The following is a 12,201-nucleotide window of genomic DNA, read 5'->3' as shown; positions in this document are numbered from 1 at the left end:
TTACCTGGTCTCACTTCCTCTGAGCTCCAGCACTGGTTGGTGGCTTTGGGGGAATCTAGGGACATACGGGGAGGAACTGGACTATCTGGCATCAGGGCAAAAACTCAAGGGTGGCATTCTTGAAGACAGAGGTGCTCCCAGGGGTCATTGTTCCTGTGCTAGGACCTCCCCCCATCCCAGAGCTGACTGGAAGCCATATCTGAGTTTCCATCAGGGTGGCCCAACTCTTCACTCCATCCTGGTGATTCCCTGAGACCCCACCCCACACAATATGCAACCCCACTCAAGCTGTTTGCAAAGTCTTTTCCATATGAATGACCTGTCCTGGCTCAGGCTTCAGACTTTTCTAAAATCTTTTAAACAAGTAGTAGCTGAAGTCAGCATTCCCCAAACTTATCAGTAAAAGTCCTAAGACCCAGCACTAGTACCACCCCGCCTATCTTCACAGTGTGGCCTCTCCTGAACACTTCCGAGCCCAACACAAGTAGCAGCCATCTGCAGATATCTCTGTAGGTCCTGACTGGTGGCCCCAGGAAATTGTTGACTTTGCACTTCCCCGGAGGCCCCAGAGCCAGTGCACCCAGTGGACAGCTTCAAACCATACCAGATTACAAGGGGCACACTCAAGGGGCAGACTTATCAAAGCCCCACTGAAGCAAGTTCTGCTCCATAGGGGTGTCTTCTGCACAGCAGCTCTTCCATTATAGACACAGATAGTCCTCACAGCCAATTGTCCTGGAAGTCAATTCCTCCCAGTGATTCCAACAGCAATCAAGGCTCAACTACAACAAGATTGTGCACACAGCCCACACAGGGGCACACCTAGAATGCCCAGCTCAGGTAACTGGAGAGACTGAACCACTGGGCCCTACAGGATGCCACTCTACCAGTTTCAGGATACATAGCAGGCCTACCTAATACATGGAAACAAACATAGGGAAGCAGCCAAAATGTGGAGACAAAGAAACATGTTATAAATAAAAGAAATGGGAGCAAGCAAACTACTGGATACAGAGTTCAAAACAATGGTTATAAGGTTACTCAAGGATCTTAATGAGAGCTTCAAGGACATGAAAAATGACCAGTCAGAAATTAAGCAGACACTAACTGAAATAAAGAATAATTTACAGGGATTCAACAGTAGAGTACAGGATTATGAGAATCAAATCAATGATTCGGAATATGAGGAAGCAAAAAACACCCAATCAGAAATGCAAAAAGGAAAAAGAATCCAAAAACATGAAGATAGTGTAAGGAGCCTCTTGGACAACTTCAAGCATACCAACATTCACATTACGGAGGTGCCAGAAGGAGATGAGAGAGAGCAAGATATTGAAAACCTCTTTGAAGAAATAGTGACAGAAAACTTCCCCTACCTGTTGAAATAAATATAATTACAAGTCCAAGAAGCACAGAGAGTCCCAAACAAGAGGCACCCAAGAGGCCCACACCAAGACACATCATAATTAAAATGCCAAAGTTTAAAAACAAAGAGAGAATCTTTAAAGCAGCAAGAGAAAAGCAGTTTGTTACCTATAAGGGAGCACCCATACAACTATCAGCTGATTGCAGGCCAGAAGGGGGTGGGGAAAAAAATACTCAAAGTGATGAATAGCAAGGACCTACAACCAAGATTACTCTACCCAGCAAAGCTATCATTTAGAATTGAAGGTCATAAAGAACTTTACAGACAAGAAAAAGCTAAAGGAATTCATCATCACCAAACCAGTATTACATGAAATGTTTAAGGGTATTCTTTAAAGAGAGAAAGAAGGGAAAAAAAAGATTAAAAATATGAAAAATAAAGTAGCAATAAATACATATCTATCAACAATTGAATCTAAAAATTAAAATAAGTGAAAAAGTAATCTAATGAACAAAATAAACTAATAAATAAAATAGAATCAGAGGCATGGAAATATGAAACAGACTGATGAACTTCAGAGGGAAGGGGTGTGTATGGATGGAGCAGGAAGAGATAAACCAAAGATCTTATATGCATATATGCATTACCCATGGTCATAGACAATATGGTGGTGAAGGCCTGGGGCGGGGCAGTAACCTGGTGGTGGGGGACAATAAGAGGAAAGAGGGGTACATCTGTAAGACTCTCAACAATAAAGATTTAAAAAATAAAAAATAAATAAATAATAAAAATAAATAGTGAAGATCACAGACCCTGACATTCATTTTCCAATATTAAAACCCATACATTAAATCACCATTTCTCTTTGATGAATTTATGGCCCATCAATTATGTACCCTCTCCTAGACAGAGATTAAGTTTGATTTTTTAAGTGAGATGTCAGCTTTCAGGCTCTGGGGCTTCTAAGTGCATCTGAGCTGGTGAATCCTCCCCATCAGTCAATAGCAGATGGATCTTGTCTGATTCAAGTGGATTATTGGATAAGAGCAAGATGTGGAGCATCCTGTTTGAGGAATGCATATATTTTGTAAAACATGATAGACTTTTTGTTAAAATAAAATCATGTTTTTCTTCTTCAATATTTCAAATATTACAAAATAATAAATAAAAACAGCTGCTACTAATGGCACTGAGTAGTCCAAAACTAAAAACCAAAAACATTTGGTGTTTTGGTGTTGAGGGAAAGCAGTATTTCTGTTGTTTGTTTTTGTTGTTATAGTAGTAAAACCCTGAAAGAAACCTGCAGAGGGGGAGATGATCCTAAGCTATGTTGAACTAGCATGAAAATGGCACCTAGGAACAAGCACATTGCCAACTTCAATGATGGTTTGTCAGGTTTGATTAAAACCTGAATTAAGCAGTCCTCATTAGAACCTCAGAATTATGAATTATGCTGCATAAATAGATTACTCACACCCTGATAGTAACGCTGGCACAGCACACCCTGCTAGTAACTTTCAATTACATTGATAAATGAGAAGTTAAACTGTAATATTTTTAGCACTATCCATTTTGTCTCTAATATCCTGCCACTTCTGTTTTTATTATGCTGAAGAAAAAAAAAGAGAATGTAATGAAACAAACAGTCATCTAAATTAGTGTCACACTCCAGACCAAGGGATAGTAAGGGGTTGGAGTTATGGTGGGAAAAAAGAAGCCCAACAGAGTGAAAGGTCTTCTTTATATATCTCCAATGCTGCCCCAAATACTTACTAAAGTTGTATAACAACTGTATTCAGAACTTGTTCTCACCCATGTCATAGATAAACTAGACAGATTATTGGAGAAACTACTAATGACAGTGTCTTTAAAGTACTATTGGAAAATTTAATCTCATAGGTCAGGGTCTATACTTGTTAAGCAGCCAACAAGTCCATACAGTTGACCCTTGAACAACGCCAGGGTTAGGGGGGCCAACTCCCCACCGCCATGCAGTAAAAAATCTATACTTAACTTTTTACTCCCCCAAAACTTAACTACTAGTAGCCTATTATTGACTGTAAGCCTCACCAATAACAAACAGTTAACACATATTTTGCATGTTATATGCATTGTATACTGTATTCTTACAATAAAGATAAAGAAAAGAAATATTAAAAAAATCATAAGGAAGAGAAAATACATTCACAGTATTTATTGAAAAAATAAAGTGGCCCCATGAAGTTCAAATTCATGCTGTTCAAGAGTCAACTGCAGATTTCATTTGCCACAGTTAATCATCATTCTATAATGTTTCAAAAATAGAGAAGACAATAAAAGCACTTAGCATGTTAGTCACCATTTCCTCCTCTCAGCTGTTTATAAGCATTAATTAAATTTACACCCCATCTCATACTTTTGGTTCCTGCCACAGAGTCATTTTTCCTACTAATACAGATTGTGAATAATTGGGGTAGGCATTGTGGGAAAAAGGGAAGGCAGCAAAAACAGTTGTTATTTTCCAAATGAAACTGGATTTTCTAGCTCCAACGTTGAAACCTATGTTAGCATGGTGATACACCCAATAAACAAAAATCTAGCTCCTCAAAGACTTGGAAAGCTATACTAAAGTCTCTTGGAAAGCAAAAATAGGAAGAATTGTATCTGATGATTCACACACCAAAAAAATTCTTAAAAGTCCTTCTCCCCATATCTGCCTCTCCCTGAATCTCCACTCCAGTTTTAAGCAGCTGTTAAAACTCTTCTCACCCAGACTCAAAATTCCTCCAAACTTTCTTAGTTTCACTACTCCATGTCCTCTCTCTTGCTGCCTTCTTCAGTCATCTGGGCCGTTTCTTTTCTTCCAAGTCTAGGTGTAGACCCAGAATGTAAATTAAGTTTGCTAAACTCCCTCCAGCTGTCTTCTCCATTCATTACTCTAATCAGAAAATAAAAAACCATGATCCAAATAGCATAATAAATCCTCCTAATAGTAGAGGAGAAAGGAACTAATTATTTACCTTTTAATATTTTTAGCACAATTCTATTACCAAGAAGCTAGGGAGACTTCTAAAAAAAAAGAAAGAAAGAAAAAGAAGTTGCTAGAAATTTCACTGACAGTATTTCTGCTGTTACAGATTTGGAGGCAAATTCCTCTTAGCTTTTTTTTTTTCATCCCATAACAGGTTTATATGCCAGCTTAGATCAGAAACTTTCAAAATCTTCCCCCTTTTATATAAAAGAACTTCAAGTTGAGAGGGAAGAAATGTGAGAGGAAATTTTCAGCCAGAGACTTGAAGAAAAAAGATGGGGGGAAAAGAGGAATGAGATTTTAAGCAAGAAAACATAAAAGACAAACTACTACTTCAAAAATAGCCTGCAGCATGGAGTAGGGAAAGAGACCATAAAGAAATAAAAGAAGGCTGCAACCCTTAAGCTCCAAATCCTGGAATTTGAGTACTGGTCTTCCTTTTGTATTAGGAAAATACCTCCTGGGCCTCTGTTTATTCCTTCAAAAATGAGGGAATTTGTCTAAACAATCTGAAAGGCTCACATCCCGTGATTTAATGAATCTCTCTTCAACTAACCTGCCCTCTCACCACTCACTGGATTCATGCTCAGGACTCTAACTGTGCTCTTGCCCAAAGGCTGAAGATGTGTTGCTTTTGCTTTCTACCCTATACAAACTCTGGCAGTCCCCCAAAACAGGCACATTCTCTGCATTATTAAATTCATCATCTACAACAAAACAGTATTTTAATTACCTGATTGATTATGATACTTCACTAAGTTTACAGAATAATGACCTCATGGGAGTTGACAAATTAAGAAAAATGAAGCTGCTGTGGATGCAGCTACACATAAAAGAAAGAAAGAATAAAACATTGAATCAAAATATATCTGAACAGACCCTGGCCGGCTAGCTCAGTTGGTTAGAGTATCATCCCAATACACCAAAGTTGCAGGTTCGATTCTTGGTTGGCACATACAAGAAACAACCCATGGATGCTTAAATAAGTGGAACAACAAAGCGATCTCTCCTTCTCTCTCTCTCTCGGTCTCTCTCTCTCTCTCTCTCAAATCAATAAATAAAATTTAAAAAGAGTTCATGTGACCAATAAGTGTAAGTTGTGAAAGTGTGTGTCCATTACCTATTTTATCTGTCAATTTTTACAAAAAGTAAAAATTTTCAATTAAGAAAAATATCAGATTATTTTTAGTCATACCTTCAATATGTCAAGTTCACCTTGGGAGTAAGGAACACAATAGATCATCTATTTTGAAATAGACACCCAGAGAAAAAACATGCAGCAGCTAGAATTGTTCAGCAGTCACACACAAAACTCAGGGGCATTTCTTTTTTTCACCTCTTCAATTTCATTTCCCTAAATGGAACTTATTAACTTTCTTACTTACCTTATTCACTGGACTTAATGTCAAATGATCTTGTTCTATTCCCAGGAAAAGGAATTCAAAGGAAGAATTCTAAAATAACATGATGAACTATTTATTATCTAATTTTCTAAGGTGAATACTTTGAAAAGAACAAAAAGTAAAAATATTCTATTAAGAAAATTATCAGATTATTTTTAGTCATACCTTCAAGATGTCAAGTTCACCTTGGGAGTAAGGAACACTTTGATAATAAGAAAATGAGGCCTCGGAGGCACCAAGTTAAGATGCCACTGTTTGCACTGAAAGATCTGCTCATGGCTCAGCTCACTTTAGACACTATATCAATGTTATGTGTTTCACTGAACAAGATGCAAATCTTATAAACATGTGACAGAAAATCTAAGCAAAAGTTATGGAATTATTCGCAGGAGGTTGAAACAGAGATAAGATGAAACCTTTAAAATTTCTAGTTCTGCCCAGCCCAGATGGCTCAGTTGTTGAGCTTTGACCTATTGAGGGGGAGGTCACAGTTTGATTTCTGATCAGGGCACATGCCCTGATTGCCAACTTGATCCCCAGTTGGGGGTGTGCAGGAGGCAGCCAATTGATGATTTTCTCCCATTATTGATTTTTTTCTCTCTCTCTGAAATAAATAAAAACATAGTTAAAAAATAAAAATAAAATCACTAGTTCCAATTCTAACACGTCACCTGAAATCAGAATAGTGTGTAAAATAGAATTTTGCTTATTTTGATTTTAAAAGATCTAGTAAATAAAATAATGAGAAAAAATGCTTCATGTATCTCTTCTTTATCATACAAATTCTTCCCTTCTATCCAGAATACTGAAGTAACATTTTATTATACTGTAATATTCATATGTACTCATAATAAAATAAATCCATGCGAAGATCTGAGAGAGTCTGAATCAACAAGTCCTTCAGCGAGAAGACTTCCTTTTTAATTTTTTTTTACAAAGTTATTTATGTTGTTAAAATAATCAAGCAATTCTTAAAGGCTTAAAAAAACAACAACATGCAGCAGTCCTTGGATTCTCCTCCTACTACACATTCACACCTTCCTCCCCCTACTCTGAAATTTCCATGCCTTAAGTCCTACACTCAGAATCTCACTAGCTCCGCTTCTCCAGAGGTGGCCTTTATTCAGAGGAAGGGAGCAGGGTACCTGACAGTTGGTCTAAAGGAGAAAATATGGAGGTTGTTTTTTTTTTTTTTAATGGCCTTTCCAATAATAATCCTCCTGCTTTTTAGTCCTTCTAGCACTGGCAGCTTCAGATACCTCATGTCTCCATGTGGCCCAAATTGTTTTGCTACTGGTCTTTAACTCCTACCCAGTTAAGGTTCTTTCTTCTGTCTGCTTTTATACATCTACTATGTTGTCATCTCTACTGTTTTCCTTGCCATTGTGGATTTATGACTTTAAAAAAATCACCTTATTGTCCTTTTATTGGAATTTTAGGAGGAAGCACGGCATAAAATGTGTGTGTCATACTCAGCCAAAAATCTCAACTTCTACTTTTTATTCTAAATCCTTATATATTGACAATTGCTGGCATATTTTCTGTGATTTAAAAATAAATTTAAAATTAAGCCCATATAATCTGAAGTAGTTTTATCCCTGCTCAGAGGCTTTCTACAAATTTTTCACTATTTTCTGTTCTCTGGCTAATTCTAGATGGTTAAACTTATTTGAAGCTGTGCTTCTGAATTGGTGCACCTATCTGAATAGTACACATCAATTCAAAATTATATTCAGCAAAAAAAGATCATGCAAGTTATCGTTATAACAGTTATGAAAATTAAGTGTTGCTTTCTATACAGTGTTTCAGGGGATAGTTTGTGGAGGTAACCTTCCCAAAGGCCTTAACAACCCTTTTCCCCATAGGTTGTTTGGGCTGCTGCATATAAAAGTACTTTAAACACAATTCTTAAGGCGGTTCTTCTGCTTAGAGTATTCCTTCTCTCTTCCCTTTTAAATTAAAGAATCTTATTCTTCAAGGCACAGCTCAAATACTACTTCCCTTCTTTGGCCTCCTCTTTTCCCATCTATTTCCCTTGCAGATCAACTATCCCATTAGCTGAGCTTCTCTAATATTTTGTGTGTACTTCTACTGTAGTATACCACAATGTGCTAAGATGATTTATTATGTCCACTTCCACCATATTTTGCATTCCTCAAAGACAGAATCTATGTTCCACTTTTTGGTATCACCAGTAGCTAGGAAACTGCCTAGAACTCAAGAGAGCATCAGTAAACCATCTTGGACTTGATCACAATAAAGCAAATACTCTTTTTACTCTGAGAAAGCCCAGGACTGAATAGGAAAAATGAGGATGAACATTCAATTTAAAGTCTACAATAAAGAAACTTTATGTCTTAATATGAAAAGTACTTTTACTTTATTGAGACTCAACTCTCAATAAGCAATAATAAATGAACATTATGTCTTATTATGAACTTTATGTCTTATTATGAAAAGTACTTCTTTATTGAGACTCAACTAATTTGGTCTAGGTCAAAGCTAATAAGCATAAGAATAAGAGCATTTGAACCCTCATCTGGTTCCAAAGCTAGAGCTCCTATCTTGACTTTTCTTTTTAATGTTCCTTTCTTAAGAGATCAGTGAATATAACATGCATAAAGTTTTTCATCTGCATTTTCCCAGATCTTGTTATATAATTGACTACAGTCTTCATATACAAGTTATGTCCAAATGTTAGTTTTTTTGACTTATTTTTACATTGTTCATTTCTGAGCCATTGCATCTGCCACAGTTAGTTAAGCCTGCTGTGAACTGGTATAGACTGAGACTATTATTACTTTAAATGGCAGTTCTTAGTGCACTAAGATGATACTCCCAACTGCTCTACCTTCAGGGAAGGAAGACAGGTACAAACAATTCCTTGACCTGCATTCTCAACACATATTGTGCACCTATAATTTGCATACTTTGGGAAACGGTGCCTACTGGGGGTTTGATTTTGTGCGTGTGTGTTTTTAGAAAAGAAAAAGTAAAATGCAATGTGGAACACATGCGTAACACAATAAACATTGCTGGGATGTACACTTGGTGCTTTTTATCTTGTTTTTCTCCTTTAGGCACCTACAAAATGGGCTGTGATACTTGAGTTTGAGTCCACATAGCTATATCTCTACATCTAGATTCCTATATAGTTAACACAGGCATGCTCCTCAATGTCTACATGAGCAGCTTTTTAATGCAAATTCCTATTCCATCTTCTCCAGGAAATTAATGACTATTGATCAGCATGTGAAAAAAAAATATTTCTGTTGTGACCAGTCTGATTTTTTCTTCTAGATCTGGTTCATGCAATCCAGATATCTCACAGATTCTTGTGTCATGCATGTCATGCTGTTTCTGCTATGATTGGTAGGAGAGCAGAACACAGAACCTTAGCATCTACCATTCCCATACCTGTTGAGGGCTTCTTACTTCAGGTACTTGTGGCTCTTCACTGAGGGCTTTACCTGCTTTCCAGGGAATGGTGAACCCATGCATAAGGGTATCCTGAGATGGCACAAAAGTGATATCCTGAAAGCAGCCCTGAACCCTTACAAAGAGAAGTTGGTGAATAAATATGACAGCCCATTCACTCCTAAAGGGGACAACTGAGAGGTGTGTCCTGTACTGACTCACAGAGGTCCCCAGCAGGACTGAACCCTGCTTCACTATTGTGAGCATCTTCTCATTGGAGTATTGGCTTCCTTCACTTTCCTGTCTCACTTTCCTCCAGTGCTACCTGGGATGGCCTCCCACCTGACTGCCAGCCCTGAGGCCTGAAATAGATAAGAGCCTATTTTAGGAAGAGTGTGTATGAGGTGATACTATGGAGATCTTTTTCCTCTTCTATACAGAGTAAACCACTTCCTCCTCAATCTCCCATTTCACTAGGTTTGGCATTGGCTTATTTCCCAAGTTCATCAGTTCTCCCTCTCCCAGGTGTCCTGTCACAAGCTCTATCTATACTCTCTGCATACTGTAGAAAAGTTAGGGCATTTTAGACTCCTTGGGGCAAGAAGAGTCACTGTCCTATGTGTCCAAGATGTAATGACTTCACTCCTATCCTTGACCAGTGAGTGACACCTTTGCAGCACTAATTACTCCTTCCTCCCCAAGCTGCCTTTCATCTCGGGGGTTACTAATTTAATAACATACATCCTTTTGCCCAATTTTCCCAAGTAAGCATTCACCATCTTTTCTTCTGGTAAGCTACATACCTGCACACACACAAATGTACATGTACATTTATTTTCTTTAATAATTGTGTTCATTTATTATTGCTGACACTATTACTGCACTTACTCTAGAAATAACATCTAAAACACTGAATACTATACTTGTGGGTTCATATTGCCAATAATTGTCATCACTGAGAAACTTACGTGTCAGTTATTCGATGTACTAAGCGATGTTTAATAGTTACAGTGTGGCCTTCAGAATCAGACTGGTCTGGATTTGAATATGTCTCTACCACTAAAGTGGATAATATTCTGGACAAGGTAATTAAACCCTCTAGATCTCATTCTATTAAGTGTCAAAGAGACACTATACCTCCTTCATAATGATGAGTTTATTATTTCATTATTTTAATAGTTGACACCAAAAGTCTTCATTGAAAGGTTTGTCATCACTTAAAAAAATTGAGATTATTTGATTACATATAGAGTTGCCACATTATTTTTACCTCTAATGCTTCTGAAATTACACTAGAATGACAGTTGAGAAATTAGCATTTTATTAACCCATAACATAGAGAATGATAGAGGGGAAAAAGAAACAGTGAAAGAAAAGTAAAACAGAAAACTAATTGGTGGCTATATACAGTTGAACACAATTGTGTCTTTCACACTAGAAAATCTTTTACAAAATAATCATCTTAGGTTCAGAGAAAACCAATGTTCAGTGTTGTGCTGCAAGATTGGTTAGTTTAGCAGTCTTCTCCTGTTTTCTCCCATGTCCTACTTTAAGATGGCTGATAATTGTTTTAGTGATTGCCACCCACCCCCAAGATGCCTTGCAGTAAATGCTGTATTGGTCACTGTAGTCTGTATATCCCTGTCCATATCCATAGTTCACATAGTTACACCCAGTAAAATCATAGTCATCATAGCCACTAAAGTTTTGATAAACACCAGTGACACTACTGTAATTCCATATCCTTAATAATAATAGCTATTAAGTCTTTGCTTTCAGTTTTGGCTCTGACCTAGGCCATGACCCCTAGTACCACTTCATCCACCAGTTGCAGTACCTCTTACCTCTGCTCGTTTTTGTTGTTGCTCTTGCTATCTATATACTTCTTTTGGTTGGGCAACATTGATCTCTCACTTCCCAGAACCAATTTGATATGTGCTTTCTAACAATTTCTTTACTGGCTCTTCATCTGTGTATGTGAAAGAAGAAAAATATCTTCTTTAATTTGTTTTTGTACTCATGGGAAGTTCAATATTTTCAATTGCTCCAAAGGCTCCAAAATATTATTTAATTTGTTCTTCAGAAGTATCTGGGCTCAATCCACCCAGAAAAAACCCCACATTTTTTTTTGGGGGGGGGTATTCTTTTTCTTTTAAAGTTTGGCCCTTTTGGGGTCTATCAATTTGCCATCCAATTTGTGTCCTTTAAGTTCTAAAACCTTAACAATACTAGAAGCATCTTTGAAAAGCACAAATCCAACCAAATCCTTTTGATCTCATAGTGATTGGGCCTATTTCAATTGTGCATCTATAACTTCCCCAAATCGAGACAAATATTCAGTCAGATCTTTCTTGCTTGTAGCCCAGCTCAAGCCTCCAATAAACATTTTACTGTCATCCTGATGATTCCTGCTCACATTGACCTTGGATCCCTCTGTGAGTTCTCTATATTGCTGTGTTGGCTCATGTCCTCCATGGTGGCAGGGCTGTCAGTGGGGTGCTGGGTACAGTCTGAGTCATGGCAGCCCCAGCGGTGGCAGCAGTGGCAAAGGTTTTTATGGAGCTGGATTTAAAATAGTGGAGGAAGAGTGAAAGAAATTATTTCAACAAATATTTGAGAAATGAGAAAGAGATGGAGAAGTGGTGACTGACTTATCAGACAGAATACAGGAAGTTAAAGCCTACATCAGTGTCAAAGGGAACCAAAAAAGAAGCTAGCCAATTCATCTAACAAAACACCTGGAAGCTCAGCCTTTGAAATCAATCACCTTTACTAAAACATGGAAGAGTTGGAGTGAACTCAGAGAAATGTTTAAAGATCTACACTTGTAGTAAGTGGAGACATGAAGGCTTTCCCTCCAGGTTCCCCTTTCTACCTGGTGCAGTCAGGCAACTTATTCTGAACCTAAGCTGTGTGAGGGATGGAATATAATTTTTTCTCTGGAAAAATAGAGCCAGTAAGGCTCCTAATAGGGAACAACAGACACATGGAGAAGTGGGTGATTC

At 37.6% G+C, this 12,201-nt stretch overlaps 1 pseudogene; it reads right to left on the bottom strand.

The window, feature by feature from the left end:
- Positions 1-10,745: 10,745 nt before the first annotated feature.
- Positions 10,746-11,730, bottom strand: LOC102257787 (annotated as a pseudogene).
- Between the last annotated feature and the right edge of the window lie 471 nt (positions 11,731-12,201).

Source organism: Myotis brandtii, unplaced genomic scaffold, assembly GCF_000412655.1.
Source record: "Myotis brandtii unplaced genomic scaffold, ASM41265v1 scaffold780, whole genome shotgun sequence".
Classification (NCBI taxonomy): Eukaryota; Metazoa; Chordata; class Mammalia; order Chiroptera; family Vespertilionidae; genus Myotis; species Myotis brandtii.
This window is presented reverse-complemented; position numbering and strand designations above follow the sequence as displayed.